Below are 20067 nucleotides of genomic sequence, written 5' to 3'. Positions count from 1 at the left end.
CTATTAAGTCAATGTTTTATGACTAGTGCTCAATGTGCTAAGGTCGTCCTTGACTAATAAGTCAATGCTTTACAACCAGCACTTATTGTGCTAAGGCCATCCTTGACTAATAAGTCAATGTTGGGGCCCAGCCCTAGGATATGGGACTAATAAGTCACCCCGGGGCCCATTGCCCTATCCTATGTACAACCAGCCTTGGAGCTGGCCCAGCATACCTGGGGCTATGTTTTCCATGACCATTGGGTCGAACAAGCATATGATGCGCTTCTAGTTAACTTAACCAAAACAACCAGCACTCAACGCGCTATTGTAGCCCTTGACTAATAAGTCAATGCTTTTTGACCAGCGGTCAGTGCTATTGTTGACCTTGACTAATATGTCAAGCATTTCTCAATTAGATAATGCAGACAAGCATATATCATATATCAAATATCCAAGTACAAAGCATTCAACATGCTTAATCAATAATCACAAGCATAATCATAATGAGCACATTTTTAGGCGTTCATGCCCTATTCATGTTCTTGTTCAACAATTCGGTCCAAGCAATAATAACATGTATCACATACCAGGTGCAGTTTTCTTACCGTTAGTCCAAGCACATTTTACTAATGAACGACCCTCAAGCACAATCTCGTTTTCGAGCCCCTAGCGATAACCTGGTCACAACCATAATATATAATCCCGTCAACAACGAGAAAATAATGGCTTCCGGACCGAGTCCTAGCTTCTGGGACGTCGACTCCTACTAAACCAGGTAGTAGGATTGATCCCAAGAGCTTAGGTTTGAGTTCCCATCAATAATAGCCTATAGTGGCTAAAAGTGCTCAAGCTGGTCGCGACTTGGCCCTAAGGGCCCCGGCGCGCCTCCCAGACAGAGAGCCCCTTGTCTGAAAATGAAAACATGGGCCGCGACTTGCCCTATAGAGTCATAACATGCCTCCTAACCAGAACCCCTCCTGGGCCTTTGGTTCACACACTACGTGACCTTGCGAACCCAGAATTTTCCCTGTTTTCCTCAGCCAATTTCACCCAAAATCCATCCCAATAGAATCCCAAACACATAATTAAATCCCTAAACATTATCAGCACATAAATGCCATCAATACCCAAGTTTATCATACTCAAACACCTCCACCAAATCACTAATTCAAATCAAAACTCAAGGAAACCACAACTCATAAATTCAAAGCTTAAATTACCTCTGATTAAGTCGGTTCCCATCTAAATCCCCTGGCTATCAAACTTTTAATCTTCACTAGAATCTTTATAACTCTAACCTTGCTGGAATCCGAGCCCTAGAACTCAAGTTTCCTTCGAAAATGCTCACAAATGCCAAATGAGAGAACGGGGGAGAGAGAACAAGACTGAACATTCTTTTATTTATTCTATCACGTTACTTCAAGATTAAGTAACCTTAAACAAATCCCAATGCTCGAGGTACCAAAAAACGTACCCAGGGGTAAGATAGTCAAAATCCTTAGAATTCCCTCCTGATCTCGCTAACTCCAAATATATCATCAAATATTTTTCCCATTACCCAATAACGCGGTAATGTACTAAATACCCAATCTACCCCTTGACTTGCACCGAGTCAAGTATGGGTCCCATTGTAACTTTCCCACTAGCTTGCTCCATAGGATCGTCTCGTGCCGAATAACCCAAATGTATCCACATAATGATGTGGTCTCACACATCTATCACATATATGCCAAATATACACATAACGGGCCAAATTATGAAAATTGTCTTTTAATAAAAAAATGAGCCCACATGTATATATAATACACCTAAACATGCATATCAAGACATATTATAATATAACTCACATAATCATATAATGATACACATATATATATCACATAATCATATAATTTCCATAATTTTCCATCCTGACCCCCTAATCAAGGCACAAAGCCTTATTAGGTAATTTGGGATATTACAACTATTCCCTCCTTATAAGAATTTCATCCTCGAAATTTTATCTGAATAGCTCGGGATATAGATCTTGCATATCTGATTCCAGTTCCCAGGTCGCTCACTCGACCTTACTGTTTCTGTATAATACCTTAACCAAATGTATAGTTTTGTTCCCCAGAACCTTGTCTTTCCTGTTAAGATCTGAACTGGCTATTCCTCATAGGATAACTCTGCCTCCATTTCAGATCCTCATAACTCAACACATGAGCCTCATCTAATACATGTGTTTCTCAACATGAAAATATGAAATACATTGTATATGCTCGACAGTGCCGAAGATAAGGCCAACCTATAGGCTACCTGACCGATCCACTCAAGGATTTCAAATGGTCCTACAAATCAAGGGCTCAACTTGCCTTTATCTCCTCTCCACGTTCCATGGTGATACTTTAAGGAAGACATAGTCTTCCACTTAGAACTCCATGTTCCTTTATTTCAAATTAACATATCTTTCCTGTCTATTATGAGAAGCAAACATCCAATCTCCAATCTTTTTAATAGCCTCAGTGGTCCTTTAAACTATCTCAGGACCCAAATATAACATCTCACTCATCTCATCCCAGTGAATGGGCGATCTACACTTCCTGCCATACAGCATCTCATAAGGTGCCACTACAATAATCAACTGGTAGCTATCATTATAGGAAGACTCTATTAGAGGCAAATATTTAGTCCAGGACCCTTCAAAGTCCAATACACATCTTCTTAGAATTTTCTCTAATATCTGGATAATCCTCTCTGATTTACCGACAACTTGAGGATAATAAATTGTACTGAAGTCCAGCTATATACTCATCACTTTCTGTAACCTTCCCCAAAACTAGGAAGTAAAAACAGGATCCCCATATAATAAGATAGACCTCAAAGTCCCAAGAAGGCACACTATCTTTCTTTCACAGAGATTTGCATACTTGTCAACTGTATTGTTCGTCTTCACTGATAAAAGTGAGCTGACTTCAAATACCGGTCCATAATAACCCAAACTGAATCACACTGGCCCACTATCCTAGACAACCCCACCATGAAATCCATCGCGGTGTCCTCCCACTTCCACTTTGGGATACTCAAAGGCTATAATAGCCTTACTAGTTTTTGATACTTTGCCTTGACCTGCTAACAGGTCAAACACTTTTCCACGTACTCAGTTACGTCCCTCTTCATCCGAGGCCACCAATATAAAGCTTTCATATCCTAGTACATCTTCATGTGCCTAGATGTAGAGAATAAGGGGTAGTATGAGATTCATCCAAAATCTCCCGTTTAATCCCAGTGTCCATCAGATCCCAAATATGATCCTTATACCTTAATAAACCCATGCCTGGCACTATATAGTCCTTTAGCTATTCCAGCTAAGACATCCCCTCTAATGTTTCTCATCTGTGGGTTGCTAAACTATTTTCCTTTGATTCTCTCTAAAAAAGTAAACTCAAGTGTAATGTTGGCCAACTGGCCCACCAGTAACTCTACTCTAGTTCTGGTCAAATCTTTCAACTAACACAATGCATAGGCAATCACCTTTTTTGTCAATGAGGTAACAATCAAGAAACTCACAGGCACGACCTGAGTGGTATCCACCACACTAGCTAAGAATCCTATGCATCCCTCTTGCAATAGGTCTCTAGCTCTAAGTACAAATATCATAAGTATATGGGGTCCATGCACAGTGCCAACAAATACAAGGGTTTCTCACCCTTAAGCCCAAGGGTTACAATTTTTTTCCTTGCAATCTATCATTGACCCATACTTGGCTAACTAATCCATAACCAAGGTCATATCAAAGTTGGTCATAACCAACTCTATCAAATCAATTGATGAGTCTTTTCCCACAATATTCTAACCCATCTCTTAAGAATTACCAATAGGGTACAAAATTCTCATCACATCATAACCATGTAATCCACATATCAAGTCTATGCCTCTACTAGATACAACAAAATAAAGAACAACATGGCACCAGAACCAATCAGTACAATACAAGAATCAGAACTAGGAAGTTGACCTGCAACTATTGAGGAACCAACCTCAGTCTCAGTCTCTGACTCTGACTACGTCAGAGCAAACACTCGAGTTAGAGTCAAGCTGTCCGCTCCCTTTGGTTCATCCTTCCTTAACCCTGGGCAATCCCTCTAGAGATGCCCAACCATACCACATAAGAAATATGCCTTTGCTCAGCATTCCCCTAGATGGCGTCTCTTACACCGAGCGCATTTTGGGTATAGTTTCCAATCCTCGTCCTCAACCTGGTGGCCTATCTGAGCACTTCAGAACCCCTTTTCAATTCCAGAGGTACCGAGTACATTGATAACTTTTCTTTCCTGATCACTGAGGCCTCTACCCCTGCCTAATCCATTAAACGGAGGTATCATTGCCCGAGCTCCGCACTCTCCGACACTCTCCCTCCAAATCTCATTTCTTATGCCCTCAACAACAAGGGCCCTCCCTACCACCTGAGCGTAAGTAGAGATCTCATATACTAGGGCGATTCTAATGCCCTGAGCTATTCTAGAATTCAATCCCTGGATAAATTGTTCCTTCTGAGCCACATCCGTGGGTATCATATCAAAAGAAAACTTGGCCAACCCATCGAATCTATTGACATGCTCTGTTACTGTTGTATCTCACCAGGTTCAGAAATTCATTTGTCTTAGCAGTCTTAACTGCACACAATAATATCTTTCATTAAACAACTGTCTATATTCTTTCCAGTTCATTGCAGCAGTATCCTGTGTATGGGATACCACTTCCCACCACGTTCAGGCATCTTCCCATAACACATATGTAGCACATATCACCCTATCGTGATCAACCACCCCCATATTGTCGAGGATGGAACTGATCATGCCCATCCATTACTCAGCTCTGTATGGATTTAGGCATCCATAAAAATCTGAAGGTTAATATTCCTGAAATCTTTCACATAGAAATTCCCACCTGTTCTCAACCCTAGGCTAAGCCAATATTGGTTCCACTCTTGGCATAACAAAGGAAAAGGTGTTCCCTGACAAAATCTGTTGTTTTAAACACCTGATCTCTTCCTCTTGCCTCTCCAATCTTAATTGCATATCTGTAAACACTTGCTGCCAAATCTGAGGGGCTGGCGGAGGGCTTAGGCCATGGCCGTAATTCCCAGCCTAAGTATAAACACCACCGGGTCCCATTACTGCCTTGGGTACATAACTTCTGATTTAGTCTGCAGTCAATAACTTGACCCATTAAGCATGATGTGCACATTCAAAAGCCTTCCCCATGGGAACAATCACACAACACCACATTCACATACAAGTGCAATACTAAAATACATGCCCATGAAATTCATGCATAAATCAATAACCCCACTTTTCCAACAGAATCTCAAGCTCTTACCCTAGCATGCAGATATCACATTCATATATTCATAGAGCAGGTAATCACATAATCATATCAATAGTCAAGGGCCAGGCCCTATAAGAATCACATGCTTCCTAATAAGGCATGCAGGTAAAACATTTATATCTTATTTATGTAGTGTAACACATAACCACAAAAATAGTTAACATACCCTAACTAGAGCTTGTCTTTAGTGACGAGTGTACATGCCCAACCTGTCTTAAAGAACCCTTAACCTCGGCACGCACTAATATCAAGTTGTAACACCCTACTACTACACTGTGTATTTTAAATAATGCTAAACTCGTTAAATGAGTCATTTGGACATAACCATGTAACTAAATGTGATTAATGGTTTGCTTCGTACATGGAACCCCAAAATACCTTTAAAAGTTTAATTACAATGAAAAGGTTACAACTTCCCGACCTAAGCGACAAAATAGGGTTTGACCCTAATTCCTCTTTAAACCTTTGGTCGTGGTGGTCGAGCAGACGCATATGTACACATCGTCACCTAAGCTTTCCAACTCAAGGATGGTCAAACTTTCTTTTCCCTTTACCTGCACCACATAGCACTCGTGAGCCAAGGCTCTGCAAGAAAACATAAACATGCTCATAAGCAGTTAATACATAATACCAAATCATATTAAGCATGCCCAACAGTAATAACTCTACTCATGCATGCATACCATCCATATAAATGACTACAACGTCATATGAGCCAGTAGACCAAAATAAATGGTCAATGAATCATATTAGGGTCCAATGCCCAAATTATATGATTATAGAATCATACTAGGGCTCAACGCTCAAACACATGATTAATAAATCATATTGGGGTTCAGCATCCTAGGATGTAGGAGTAATGAGTCACCCCAAGGCCCTTTGCCTTATCCTTTTTATAACCAGTCTTGGAGCTGGCCCAGTGTATCTGGCGTTCTAGTTTTCGCACGATGAATAGGTTGGTCAAGTGTGTGATGCACTTCTGGTTAGGCATAACCATATCGACCAGCGCTTAGCGCACTATTGTCGTCCATGAGTCATAAGTCAATGCTTTTCGACCAGCACTCAACGTGCTAAGGTCGTCCTTGACTAATAAGTCAACGGTTTACGACCAACACTCAGCGTGGTAAAGTCGTCCTTGACTAATAAGTCAATGCTTTACGACTAGCACTCAACGTGCTAAAGTCGTCCTTGACTAATAAGTAAATGTTTCATGACTAGCACTCAACATGATAATGTCATCCTTCACTAATAAGTCAATACTTTATGACCAACACTCAACGTGGTAAGGCCGTCCTTGACTAATAAGTCAATGTTGGGGCCCAGCCCTAGGATATGGGAATAATAAGTCACCTCAGGGCCCATTTCCCTATCCTTTGTATAACCAGCCTTGGAGCTGGCCCAACGTACCTGGCGCTGTGTTTTCCACGACCATTGGGTCAAACAAGCGTATGATGCGCTTCTGGTTAACTTAACCAAAACAACCAGCGCTCAATGCGCTATTGCCACCCTTGACTACTAAGTCAATGATTTTTTACCAACGCTTGGCGCTATTGTCGACCATGACTAATATGTCAAGCATTTCTCAATTAGATAATGCAGACTAGCATATATCATGTATCACATATCCAAGTACAATGCATTTGACATGCTTAATCAATAAGCACAAGCATAATTATAATCATGCACATTCTCAGGGATTCATCCCTATTCATGCTCCTGTTCAACAATTCGGGCCAAGCCATAATCATATGTATCACATACTAGGTGCAGTTTTCTTACCTTTAGTCCAAGCACAGGTTACCAATGAACGACCCTCGAGCACGATCCCTGTTGCATTATTTTCTTATGATATTTAATGTGCAAGTGTACATAATCGCATGCAAGTAATATAAGAGTAAGTATTTTAATATCGTCTCCTCGGGGATTGTTTAAGCAAGATATTGTAAAGATCAAAACCCAACAATTTGGAATAAAAATAAGCAATAAGGTTGATTGAACTAAAATAAAAAAAAATGAAATATATAAATGAGTGAACTAATGACCAAAACGAAACTAAAACAGTAAGCAAATGATTAATTAAGCGATGATGGGAAGTTAGAGCTAATAATTCCCTCTAATATGCTATTTTTGGCACAGATGTGGGTAACAATGCGGGCACAATTCTGGGTAATGTTGACTAGGTTTCTACTTGTCTTAATTCTTTTTTCCTAAGCAATTATGGTTCAATTCTTGCAATAATTAGCATATTCCTATGCCCAATCAATGTTAAGAATATCAATTTGAGCACAAACCTATATAGTCATGCAAGCTGATTATATATTCCTATTGTTATCCCCAAAATTTGAAAACGATGACGTGGTAATAGAAATGACAAATGGCAAGGAATGGTTGGGTGATCTGGCTTAGGAGTGACCCAGTAGACCAGTGAAGAATTTTGACTGGCCAGTCAAGTGTCATGACCGACCAGGCTGACCTTGTCCGACTAGTCACATGTTTGTCTGCCTAGGCATGACCTTGTCCGACTAGTCACATGTTTGTCTGCCCAGGCATGACCTTGTCCGACTAGTCATGACCATGTCCTACCAGTCAAGTGCATGTCTGCCCAGCCAAGTGCATGTCTGCCCAGTCAGGTGCATGTCTGCCCAGTTAGGTGCATGTCTGCCCAGTCAGGTGCGTGTTCGCCCAGTGAAGGTTTGTTCGACCATCCTGAATGTGATATGGATCGACTAGACAGAGCAGGGCTACGTAAAAAATCCCAGAAACGGCTTCAACAGGAATCGGTCTTGGCTTGCGCGGGAATCTCTCAGTTTATCCCATGAATATAGTGTATTGTTATATTTTGAATAAAATTGTAAATTAAATATAAGAGAATAACAAAATATCCCGATTATGAGGGACATCATCTGTACGATCCTGGGCCTATAAATACAAGGCTCATGGCATCATAAAAGGATTCAGATTCTAATTTTCTGGAGAGAGAGTATTGTATCTTGGGAGAATTCTTGTATTCTTGTAATCTGCACTGAAGAAACTCAGTTGACTCAGGTTCATCTGATCTTTGAGTGTAGATCTATAATCATAACACTAAGTGGATTAGGCTATTACCAACATATTGGGGTTGAACCACTATAAAAATCGTCTGATCGTTTATTTCTCTTGAAGGTTTTTGTCATTCTAAAGTCTACACGTCGTTGGCCAAAAATGCAGTCAATATTTTGGTGCTTTCATTGAGACCCTAAAGAGAACGACAGATGATTCCTGTAGTGTGATGGCGCCTAAGAACACCAATGCGGCCTCCAAAAAGACAGGTTCCTCTAAAGAGCTTGCCAGATCAGAAGGTCCTGGCCCTCAAGACCATGAGACTGAGCCTAGAGTCATGCTTAAGGACGTGACTCCAGAGGTTGAACAACTCTAGGAGGCCATGGGGGCTTTCCCGGAGGAAATGGCACAATTCAACGCCAGACAGGAGGCATTCGATGAAGAAATGGCTAGGCAGAAGGCTGCATTCGAGTAGCAAAGATGGGAGATGGACGCAAGGAGTGAGGAGATCCAGTGACAGTAGGAGGAGGCCGATAGGCGACATCGCGAGGCTGTACTCGCTCTGGAGGCAGCTATGCAGCTGACCCAGGCCAATGCCCAAGCTGCAGCACGAGGAGTAGCCACCCCAGGAGCAAGGACCACAGAAGTTGTTCGCAAAATACTGATAGACCAAACTCTCGAGGGCCAAACAGGAGTGGTAGTAACCCACCTGGTAGGGAAGAGGATGGAGTCCGATCAGGCACTGCCTCAACCGAAAGGGGGTACTCCAGAACCCCCTCAAGGAGCCACCGATCAGTGACTTCTAGATCCAGAAGTCATAAATCAGGTAGCAAGAAAACTCCACCTGACCAGGAGCAAAAAAGAGCTCCTCGAGGTAAAGAAGCTTCACACTTCAAAGATGGGCATGGTCGTGATGAAGCTGATAGTCATCACACTGACCAGTCGAAGGAGAAGAATGATAACAACCATCGAGGAAGAAAAGATCACCCAACACAGACACGAAGGCCACCACTGCATCCCAACCAGCGCAGTGGCAAGGAGCATGTTCCGCATGGCAAGCCTTCCGAAAAAACTCAGAGTACGGTGTTCGATCGGTTAGGAAAGCATACCTCCCAGAAGGATTTAAGGGACGTCATTGCTGACAGGAGAAGGACCATCCTGGTCAAAGGGCGAGATCCCATCCGACCTACTAGTCAAGTAGAAATACTTGATGATGGTCTACCGGATAGGAGCGCCTGACCAGGCGGTCCTGAGAACGAGTCCCAAGCAGTGGCCCCAGGCATCCAAGCCCAACTTGATGCTCTGACAGCAGCAGCTCAGGGTCTATCGAAACGACCCTCTGCGATCGATCCAGTAGACCACAGGAGTGGCAGCCCGTTCTGTGCTCGAATTAGAGCAGCCCAACCACCAGCAAAGTATAAAGCACCGGTACTGCCAGTTTATACAGAAAAGACAGTTCCGATAAGACACGTGGGGAAATTCGAAGATCAGATGGAGTTGCTCGGAGTGAGTGATGACTATCGGTGCAGAGTCTTCCCTACTACATTGTCCGAAACTTCCCAGGAGTGGTATTGGAAGTTTAAGCCAAATTCCATCACTTCTTGGGAAAGTTTCATAAAAGAGTTTTGCAGGCAGTTTAGTGCTGCTCGGACCCCTCCAGTTTACGCCAATCACTTGGCAGATATTAAACAAGGGAAGGACGAATCTCTCAAGAAAAACATACAAAGGTTCATGAGAGAAGCTAACCGAGCTACTGCAGTTGGAGATGAGGGGAAGATGGTGGCAATTTCTTCCGGCATAATCTATCGGAGTCCTTTGTGGGACAACATTCATCGCAACCCAATTTCAACGTTACAACAATTTCTTGACCGGGCAGACAAGTATATGAAATTGGATGATGCGATTGAGAAGGGAGAGAAGGGCCTGAACAATCCGAGCGGATCGACTGATCCTCCCAAGAATGGTGGAAGTGAGCAAACTGGTGGTAAGAAACGTGGGAATAACGTGTCTGACCGCCACAATGAAAAGAAGGCTAAGTCGGGATTAAATGACAAGCCAACTAATTATGAACCTCGGTTCACCAATTACACCACTCTTTCGGCAAGCCGAGCGGAGATATATCTCGCAAGCCATCAGTAGGTCTCTTACCCGAAACCCCCACCAATCAAGAAGGAGATGAGTAAGAGAGATATGAACAAGTTCTGTGGTTTCCATGGGGACTATGGTCACGACACGAATGAATGCAATCATCTCAAGGATGAGAAAGAGTTTCTCCTCCAGTCGGGGAAACTTAAAAAGTATCGAGCAGAGAAGACCCAAGGAGAGGGAAGTAACAACAATCCTGGGTTCAAGCAGCAACGATCCCCACCTTTGCAACCTGAGCCTGTGAACTTCACTCTAGACACCATATGTGGAGGTCCACATCTGGCTGGAGATAGCAACAAGGCAAGGGAGAGGTATGCTCGCACCCTTCATCATGAATTGGATGCAGCATCAACCTCCGAAGTTATGGCTGTGGAGGAACGGCCTCCGAAGAACCCACGATACGAAAGTGAGTCCCTCACTTTCACTAAAGATGATGCTCGACATGTGAGGTATCCTCACAATGATCCCTTCGTCGTGACAGTCCAAATAGCGAATATGAAAGTGAAGAGATGTTTGATCGACATAGGGAGTTCTGTGAACATCATCTATAAATCATCCTTTGAGAGGATGAAGCTATCTATCAATGACTTGAAGCCATGCTCTCAAGTCATTTATGGATTCACTGGAGAAGGATTGTCACTAGCTGGAACAATCAAGTTGCCAATCACAACGGGGGATGCTCCCATGCATGAGACAGTGATGAAAGAATTTTTGATAATTGACTGCCCGTCCGCCTATAATGTGGTTATTGGTTGACCACTGCTCACAGCCTTGCACGTACTAGTCTCTATATGGCACCTTTCCATGAAGTTCTTGACCAGTGCAGGCATAGGCTGCGTCCGAGGAGACCACAGAGAGGCTAGGGAAAGTTATAATGCCTCGGTAGCAAAAGCAAGGAAGGGGTCCAAGGAAAGCAACATGATTGTATGTGCCGAGAGAGAGGAGATAGACGAGTTGGATGTCGACCAAAGTTTTGCAGTCGTAACCGATCAGGAAGAGATGTTAGAAGAGTTTGGCAAAGAAAGCACTCTTGGTTTAAGAGAACAAAATGCCCCATCCGGTGATGAAGTCACCAAATAGGGCGTTGCCCAAAGCGAGGGAAGGGACTTTGATCCTTGCTTTGGGGATTATGAAAGTGAGGTGGGACCATCCGAGGAGTTAGAGGAGGTCCCAATAAATGAAAACGATCTGACCAGAGGGGTCAAAGTTGGAAAAAAGTTGAAGGTAGAAGTGAGAGCACAGTTGATAGAATTTTTGCGAAGGAATCAAGATGTCTTTGCCTGGTCTCACAAGGATATGGTGGGTATCTCACCAACTGTGATCAACCACGTGCTCAACGTGGATGAAAGCTATCCAGCAGTGCAGCAGAAGAGGAGATTGCTTGACAAAGATCGAGCAAAGGCTCTCAAGGAGGAGGTGGAGAGGCTAAAGGAGAACGGGTTCATAAGGGAATTATATTACCCTGCCTGGGTTTCAAACCCAGTATTAGTGCCCAAGCCCAATGGAAAATGGAGGACTTTTGTGGACTTTAGCGACCTGAACAAAGCATGCCCAAAGGACTATTTTCCTTTGCCGAGAATAGACCAGTTGGTGGATGCGACCTCTGGTCATGAAACATTGTCCTTCATGGATGCGTATTCGGGGTATAACCAGATTAGCATGCATCCTCCTGATGAAGAGCATACCAGTTTCCGAACGGACATAGGGTTGTACTGCTATAAGGTCATGCCATTTGGATTGAAGAACGTCGGAGCTACCTACTAGCGTTTGGTGAATGGTATGTTCCGTGACTTAATCGGCAAGAACATGGAGGTGTACGTAGACGATATGCTGGTAAAGTCAAAGGAAGCTGAAGGACATGTACAAGACCTGGAGGAATGCTTTGCAATACTGAGGAAGTACAACATGAAGTTAAACCCCCTCAAATGCTCATTTGGAGTAAGTTCTGGAAAATTTCTTGGGTTTATTGTGAACTCCCGAGGAATAGATGCAAATCCAGAAAAGATAAGGGCGCTCGCAGAAATGAAGTCTCTGGCCAGAATTAAGGATGTGCAAAGCTTGACTGGGCAGATTGCAGCTCTAAGCAGGTTCATCTCTAAATCGACGGACAAGTGTGTCCCATTTTTTAATCTGCTTAAAGGGAGCAAGAAGTTTGAATGGACGGTAGAATGTGAGCAGATTTTCCAAGCCATAAAGGAACACTTGGCCCAACCTCATGTTCTTTCGAAGCCAGTTGATGGAGAAGACCTCTTTATTTACCTAGCAGTCACGGAGCACGCAGTTAGTGCTGCCCTAGTACGAGAAGAAGATAAAGTGCAGCATCCGGTGTACTACGTTAGCAAGCGATTGATAGGAACAGAATCCTGGTATCCCATGATCAAGAAGTTGGCCTATTTATTGGTACTTGCATCTCGCAAGTTTCGGCCTTATTTCCAAGCACATCCCATTAAAGTCCTTACCGACCAGCCCCTACGTCAAGTCTTGCAGAAGCCAGAGTCATCTGGTCGGCTACTTAAATGGGCGGTTGAATTGGGCCAATTCAAAATCAAGTACCAACCAAGATCTGCTATTAAGGGTCAGGCTCTGGAAGATTTCATTGCTGAATGTACTGGGATTGCTGATATTCCCGACCAGCAAGAGTGTGTAACTGGGCAAAAAGAGGATCTTCCTACTTGACAACTTTTTGTTGATGGGTCGTCGAACGAGCATCATTTGGGAGATGGAATTATATTGGTCACACCAGAGAAGCACTGAATTCATTGTGCATTAAGATTCAGATTCAATGCTTCTAATAATGAGGTGGAGTATGAAGCCCTCCTAGCAGGCTTGCGCTTGGCTTGAGATGTTCGTGCCCAGTCGGTTGAAGTGAACAGTGATTCCCAATTGGTGGTCTACCAAATCTTAGGGGAATATCAAGCAAGGGGCCTACGCATGATGGCATACTTAAATAAGACCAAGGATCTGCTAGCACAATTCGAGGAATATACCATTAAGTTGGTACCATGAGAGCAGAACTCTAACGCAGACGCTCTAGCAAAACTAGCTAGTGCAAAAGATGCTGAAACTCTGAATATAGTACCTGTGGAATACTTGGCGGAGCCGAGCATTAATGAACAAGAAGCCATGCCCATCACAATAGTTGACACTTGGATGACACCCATCATTGCTTACCTTGAGCAAGGAACCCTCCCAGATGATCGTAATGAAGCAAAGAAGATTATGAGGCAAGCTGCTAGGTACATTATGATGGATGGGGTGCTGTATAGAAGAGGGTACTCTTTGCCTCTACTCAGGTGCATAGCACCCGACCGGTCAAAAAACTTATTAGCTAAAGTGCACGAGGGGTTCTGTGGAGATCATGCTGGGGGGCAGAGCCTATCTAAAAAGATTTTGCGGCAAGGATTTTTCTGGCCTACAATGAATGAGAATTCCATGGAGTACGTAAAGAAGTGTGATAAATGCCAGAGATTTTCTAAAGTGCCGAGGGCGCCTCCGAATGTCTTGAAGCAAATGCAGAGCCCATGGCCTTTTGCAGTATGGGGGATTGATCTGACTGAGAAATTACCCAAAGGGAAAGGAGGAGTACATTTTGCAGTGGTTGCTGTGGATTATTTCACCAAGTGGACTGAAGCCAAACCACTAGCCATGATCACCTCGAAGAAAGTATTAGACTTTGTGGTTAAGAATATAATATGTCGCTATGGTCTGCCTAAGTAGATAGTGTCTGACAACGGTACTTAGTTCGACAGTGACATATTTGCCGATTTCTGCACTTGGCATGGCATCACAAAAAGTTTCTCCTCGGTAGACCATCCACAAGCCAATGGGCAAGTTAAGACGTAAATAAAACTCTGAAGGATACTTTAAAAAAGCGTCTAGAGTGAGTGGAAGAATTACCAGAAGTCCTTTGGTCATACAGGACTACTACCTGGACAGCAACTGGTCATATCCTCTTTTCGTTGGCATATGGGTATGAGGCCATGTTACCTGTGGAAGTAGACCCTCCATCTCATCGAAGGACCATGTACGACCAGGAGGAGAATCACCAATTGCTAGCTGAATCTTTAGATTTCCTCGAGGAGAGACGAGAAAAAGCAAGCTTGAGAGTTGCTGCTCATCAGCAAAAGGTGGCACGCTATTTTAATTCCAAAGTCAGAGATCGAAAGTTCCAGGTCAGAGATTTGGTCCTCAGAAAGGTGTTCATCAGAGACCTGGTGGCTGGAGTACTAGGACCAAACTGGGAGGGGCCGTATCAAATTGAGCAAGTCTTGCCACCTGGCACTTACAAGCTTGCTCAGTTAAATGGAGAGCTGATCAGGAACTATTGGAAAGGCGAGCACTTGAGGAAATATTATCAATGAATACTGCTTACAGAGTAGTATCTTTGTATCAAGTGTTTAACTTGTTATTTAAGTTTGTATGTGAACTGGCTATTTGCTAACCAGTCATGTTATTTTGAACAATGTTATTTTGTTTGAGACTCGTAATAAGACACGTTTTGTCCTTTTTTTTTACGAGTAATAAAAGAGATCACGCGCAGCGCGGTCGAATCTTGCTAAAATTTTTGCATATGTGTTGATTATTCTTGCTTTGGTAGTGTTCAACTATCATTACAACTTAAAACAAAAAAGGTCTTCTAAAAGAAATATCGGGTAGTGTTCAACTGGTCGGTATCCATCAGATGAATACCAACGTTTAAATAGTTGCATGTTTTTGCAGTGGTTAACTGCTAAAATATCTTTTGTATATTCAATGTGTTTCACGAGTAATAACTGCTCGGACAAATTCGGTCAAGTAGCAAGTGATCAAGGATTTTCAACCCTCAATCACTTGGGGGGCACATAGGGTATACTAGCATACACTTCAACACAGGCAATAAGAACACGAGCAAAGATATTTGTTTTCAGGTTGACTTGTATGTTTTTGAAGTCGAAAGGCCCGTTAAGCTAACTTGTTTTACAAAGCTTAATTAACTTGGAATTTTATTTTTTCAAAATTTTAAGTTAGAAGCAGATATTCGTGTGACAATAAACATTATGCTCATAAAATGTTAGACAATAAGGGTGTGAGAAAATATACTTAGTATGGACTTATGAAATGTACAGAATTTCTAAGTTAGAAAAATAAGTACTCACATAAAAATATAAGGCATCTATATAATAAAACTTTTAAATGATTAAGTCTATAAAAGTAAAATGTTCATAGCTAGGCCATACGAGCAAAAGTGCAGTAGCAAAATACAAAACAAAAGTCTACTAGTCAGATGGTTGGATGACAACTTGTCTGGTTGGATGAAGGCCTCTCTATTCGGATGGGAGCTCACTGGTCATCTATGGCAGGTTGATCAACCCCTTCCTTAGCATCAGTTGCTTCTTCCGGTCGGAATGACAGCGTGAGGGAAACAGATGTAGCGCCAACAGGATTAGCTGCTTCCTCGGCAGCCTTTGCCTCACATTTCACAAGCTCCTCTGCCTTGACCTCCTCTGTGAGAAAGTCGAGGTTGAGAGGCTTGTTTAGCTTCCACACCTGGTAAATGCAGTTGAAGCAGATTTCCTCGTAGCGAGCAAGATCGACTTCCTTCTCCCGCCTTAGCTCCTCATTCTCACGACTCAACTCCTCGTTCTCACAAGTTAGTTTCTCCAGCTGATCGGTCAGTGACTTGTTGGTTTGAATTTGTTGTTGATTCTCATCAGAGAGTCTCCTAAGAGACTCATCCCGCTCAGCCACGGTCCTCTCTGCCTGCTCCAGCTTGGATTTGAGGTCTTTCTCCGAAGCAGTTAGAGTCTCCACTCTAGCTTGGGCATCCACTAGTTGATCATTTAGGACCTTGATCAACTCCTTATAGTCTACTGGTCGGAGCTGAGCATGACTAATGGTGACAAGCGACTGCATGGAAAACAGGAGGTTATTACAAGTGAAAATATTAATAACAAACTGTCTTAAGATAAAACAATTTCATTCATCAACTGAGCAAGCCCTCTTCTTAAGACGACTTCAACGCTAAGCCGAGGAAAGGATTTGAAGCTGTGAAGTATCATGGATAGTCTCGTCAAGCAGTTCCTTTCCGAGGCCACCAGCGGTGCGAAGGACCTCACTCGAGCCAGTCAAGCGAGTAGGAGTTAGGCTCGCAGAGGGAGGAAGCGAGGAAGGAGTCAGCTGCGGGATTGTGGTCGACTCATTGGGTTGCCTCCCTTGGCTGGGCGGAGTGGTCCTTGGGACTTTGCTCGGAGGGGTGGAGCCACTTCCTTCCCCGGATTTCCTCTTTGGGGCAGGAGGGGCGTTGAAATGCCTAAACATCTCTGAATCTGCAAAAGAGAAAGCACAAGATTTGTTAGTAAAAAATAATAATAAAGAAATATGTTGATACATACATTACTACTACTAGACATTTCTATAATTCCCATATAACCCAGTTATCAAACATCTCACTATGACTACTAGACCTGAGTTGAGGATTTGGTCGAGGAAGTCGTCCTCGTCATCGGATGATGAGCTTAAGTCCCCCTCAAGCTGGATGGCCTTCCCTTTCCCAGGCTGTGTGGGAATAGCAGGTCGACGCTGGTCCTCTGGCTAGGGCTCCCTAATGATGAGATCACCTGGTCTGCGGGAGTGAGGAGATGTTCTAGGAGAGAACTGGTCGGTCACTACCTCAGTGTCAGCATTGGACTGATCGGTTGCATTAGCTTCCTCAGTAGTGCTCTCCACTATGATGTTCTGGTTACTTGGCAGCAGGCTCACCATCTGAAGATTATCTACAGTAACCAACTCTTTCACATCCTTCTCCTCGATGCACATATTGGCCAACTCCTCTGCTCGATCAAACATTTCCTTTGTAGGCAAAGGTTGCTAAAATGGACCCGCGTGCGTAAAAGCCAGGTTGTTGGCTTTGATGTCCAAGGTGAGAAAATACTCTGTATAGTATTTCCCAAGATTCAACTTGTGAGCAATGCCGTAAAGGTATTTAACCCCTTTATGCCTATGAAAGAGGTGGAAAAAACCTGTGTTCTTGTGGCTCGAGTTGGTTCTAAAGTCGAATAGGTAGTGAATTTCATGAGGAGTAGGCGGATCCCAGCCTTGTAGGAAGTAAAGGATGAATAGGGCGGACAACGCCTGAATCCCGTTAGGAGCGATCTGGAAGGGAGAGACGTTGAAATAATCTGCTACTGACCGGAAGAAGGGGTGTAGCGGGATAGTAGCTCCTGCATATATATGATGCCTAGACCAGGCACAGTAAGATCCGCCAAGCCTGTTAGCTCTCTGGTGAGGGCGCGGACATATCACATTCACCCCTCTCAAGCCCAAGGCTTGGATGTGTTTGTCAAACATCCCAGGGTTAAGTTTTGTAGGTTTGGTAGTAAACCAAGAACGTGTTTCTTCTCCTTCCTTCCTTGGTTTTTGGACAGCCAGATGCTGGATCTCGGTAGCGAATTTCTGGGTAATTTTTCTCTGAGGCTTATTTGGTTTTGGCGTCTGGCGGGGTGGTCTCGAAGAAGCTGCAGTTCGAACCTCACTGCGTTCCACCACTTTCTGTACCGCTCTGCGGGCAACTTGAGGATCATGGTCCTGCGGGAGTCTCTTGGACTTCTTTACACTCATTGTTGACTGTTCAGCCTGCTGATGAAGGAACTGCTCTTTGTGATGAAAGTATAAAGCTGACCGGGGGAGAATTTTCTTAAAACGGCAGAGGCGGTCCTCAGGAGTGCGACTGTTAGGAGACTTTGACAAGGAGTTGCTGCTTTGAGGAGTGTCGCTCGATTGCGGGATGGACGTGTCAGAGTTTGTGTGGTTGTCACCTCCCCTATAGTCAAAGCAATTCATCTACAAAAAATGAAAATGGGGAGGTGAGTAACCATACAAATATAAATCAATCAGTTCAACAGAGCAATGTTTATTTTTCTACTTAGAAAATTTTTATCTAAGTAGTAAAATTTTAGCATGCATGAGGAAAAAATAATTTTAGTGCCTAAAAGTGCTTAAAGTGTTTAAAAAGGCTGGAGTCCGAGTGGCCTGTAACGCCCTACTTCCTTAGAGCCGTTACTAAGTGAGTTTTAAGGCAAAACAGTGCAATGAGCTCGCTAACCGAGGTTTTGAAACAAAAGTGTGACTAATAAAGAAAGTTAAGGCTGTAATCTTTGAAAATGCGTTGACTCGATAAAACTTCTAGTATTAAACAATTGGGATCCCCAAAATAAGGTTTGAAAACTAATTACATCTTGAAATAAGTTTACAGTTGATAAATTCTAAAATCATAGATTATTACAGCCATTTTCAAATAAACCCCCAACCAAAGCAGTCGGGCAGGCCAAACATGTACGCGTCGCTTCACGCTCTCCGTACTCATGGTTGGTTGACTCAGTCATTGCCCTTACCTGCAACACAGAGCACCCGTGAGCCGAAGCCCAGCAAGAAAACTCATGCAAAACATAAAATATGCAATTTATACAATTTATCATAACAGATAATCCACACATAAACAAGTCAACCATTAGACTAAGCAAACACGGCCATGCCGTCCCCGAAGCCTTACCGAAGCCTGGGGTCTCGGTCTTCACCGCAGGATCTTACACATATCCTGTGGGTCCCGGGCCCTGCCCTGACCATAGCATCCCATGTGCTAGGTGTTACTTCCGGCTCCGCTGCCGTACCCGGCCTACGCCGCACTCGGCCCTTGCCGTTCATTTCATTATAATCATACAAAGCATAAATCAAACAACAATCATACAATTATCAATACGTGTAAGTCTACACCCTAACATGTAATGCAATATAGGGCCATGCCCGGCAATCATCTCATCATGCAATATAGGGCCGTGCCCCGCAATCACACTATGGGCCCACGCCCTATCCTACGGGTGTTATAGTTTTCTTACCTTTCCCTTCAATAGCTTAGATCACCTGACTCCTTGAGCACGATCCCACCCGAGCCTTAGCGCACACCTAGGCACAAACATAGGTCAAAGTCAACACCGAACCCCAAATCCGAATACCTAGCCTCGGGACCAATCCCGAGCCCCCGGGAAGTTCCAAATCCCCAAAACAAAGTGGCGGAAACAAGCCCCGAACCCTAGGTCAAAATCCATCATCAAAACTCAAAAATTCCCCTCTGTGAACAGTGCAGCGCTACAGCGCTCTAAAGAGGGCACTGTAGCGCTACAAGCAGAACACCCCTCCAGAAACAGGGACTAGCGCTACAGCGCTCCCTGACTAGCGCTGTAGCGCTAGTTGCAGCCCAGCAGAACCCGAAAATCGCATCTTGCGATTTCCTTCAACCAATTCAACCCCAAACTTGCCCAAACCTTTTCCAAGCCCAAAAACAAACTTATACACACCTCACACTCATCCCAAGCATCCCAAGAACTCAATCCCAAGCTCAAGAAACCCAACAACTCAAAATCTACCATGAACAACCCTAAACCAGAAATTCAAGTAAACCACAAAGATAGAGTCTTAGAAATCATACCATTAATGCAATTTCGACCTTGATTCAACCCTAAGCCTCCTTAGCTTGATCATCATCAAAGCTTGACCTGC

This window comes from Humulus lupulus, chromosome 9 (genome assembly GCF_963169125.1).
Source record: "Humulus lupulus chromosome 9, drHumLupu1.1, whole genome shotgun sequence".
Taxonomy (NCBI): Eukaryota; Viridiplantae; Streptophyta; class Magnoliopsida; order Rosales; family Cannabaceae; genus Humulus; species Humulus lupulus.
Note: the sequence above shows the minus strand (reverse complement) of the source record.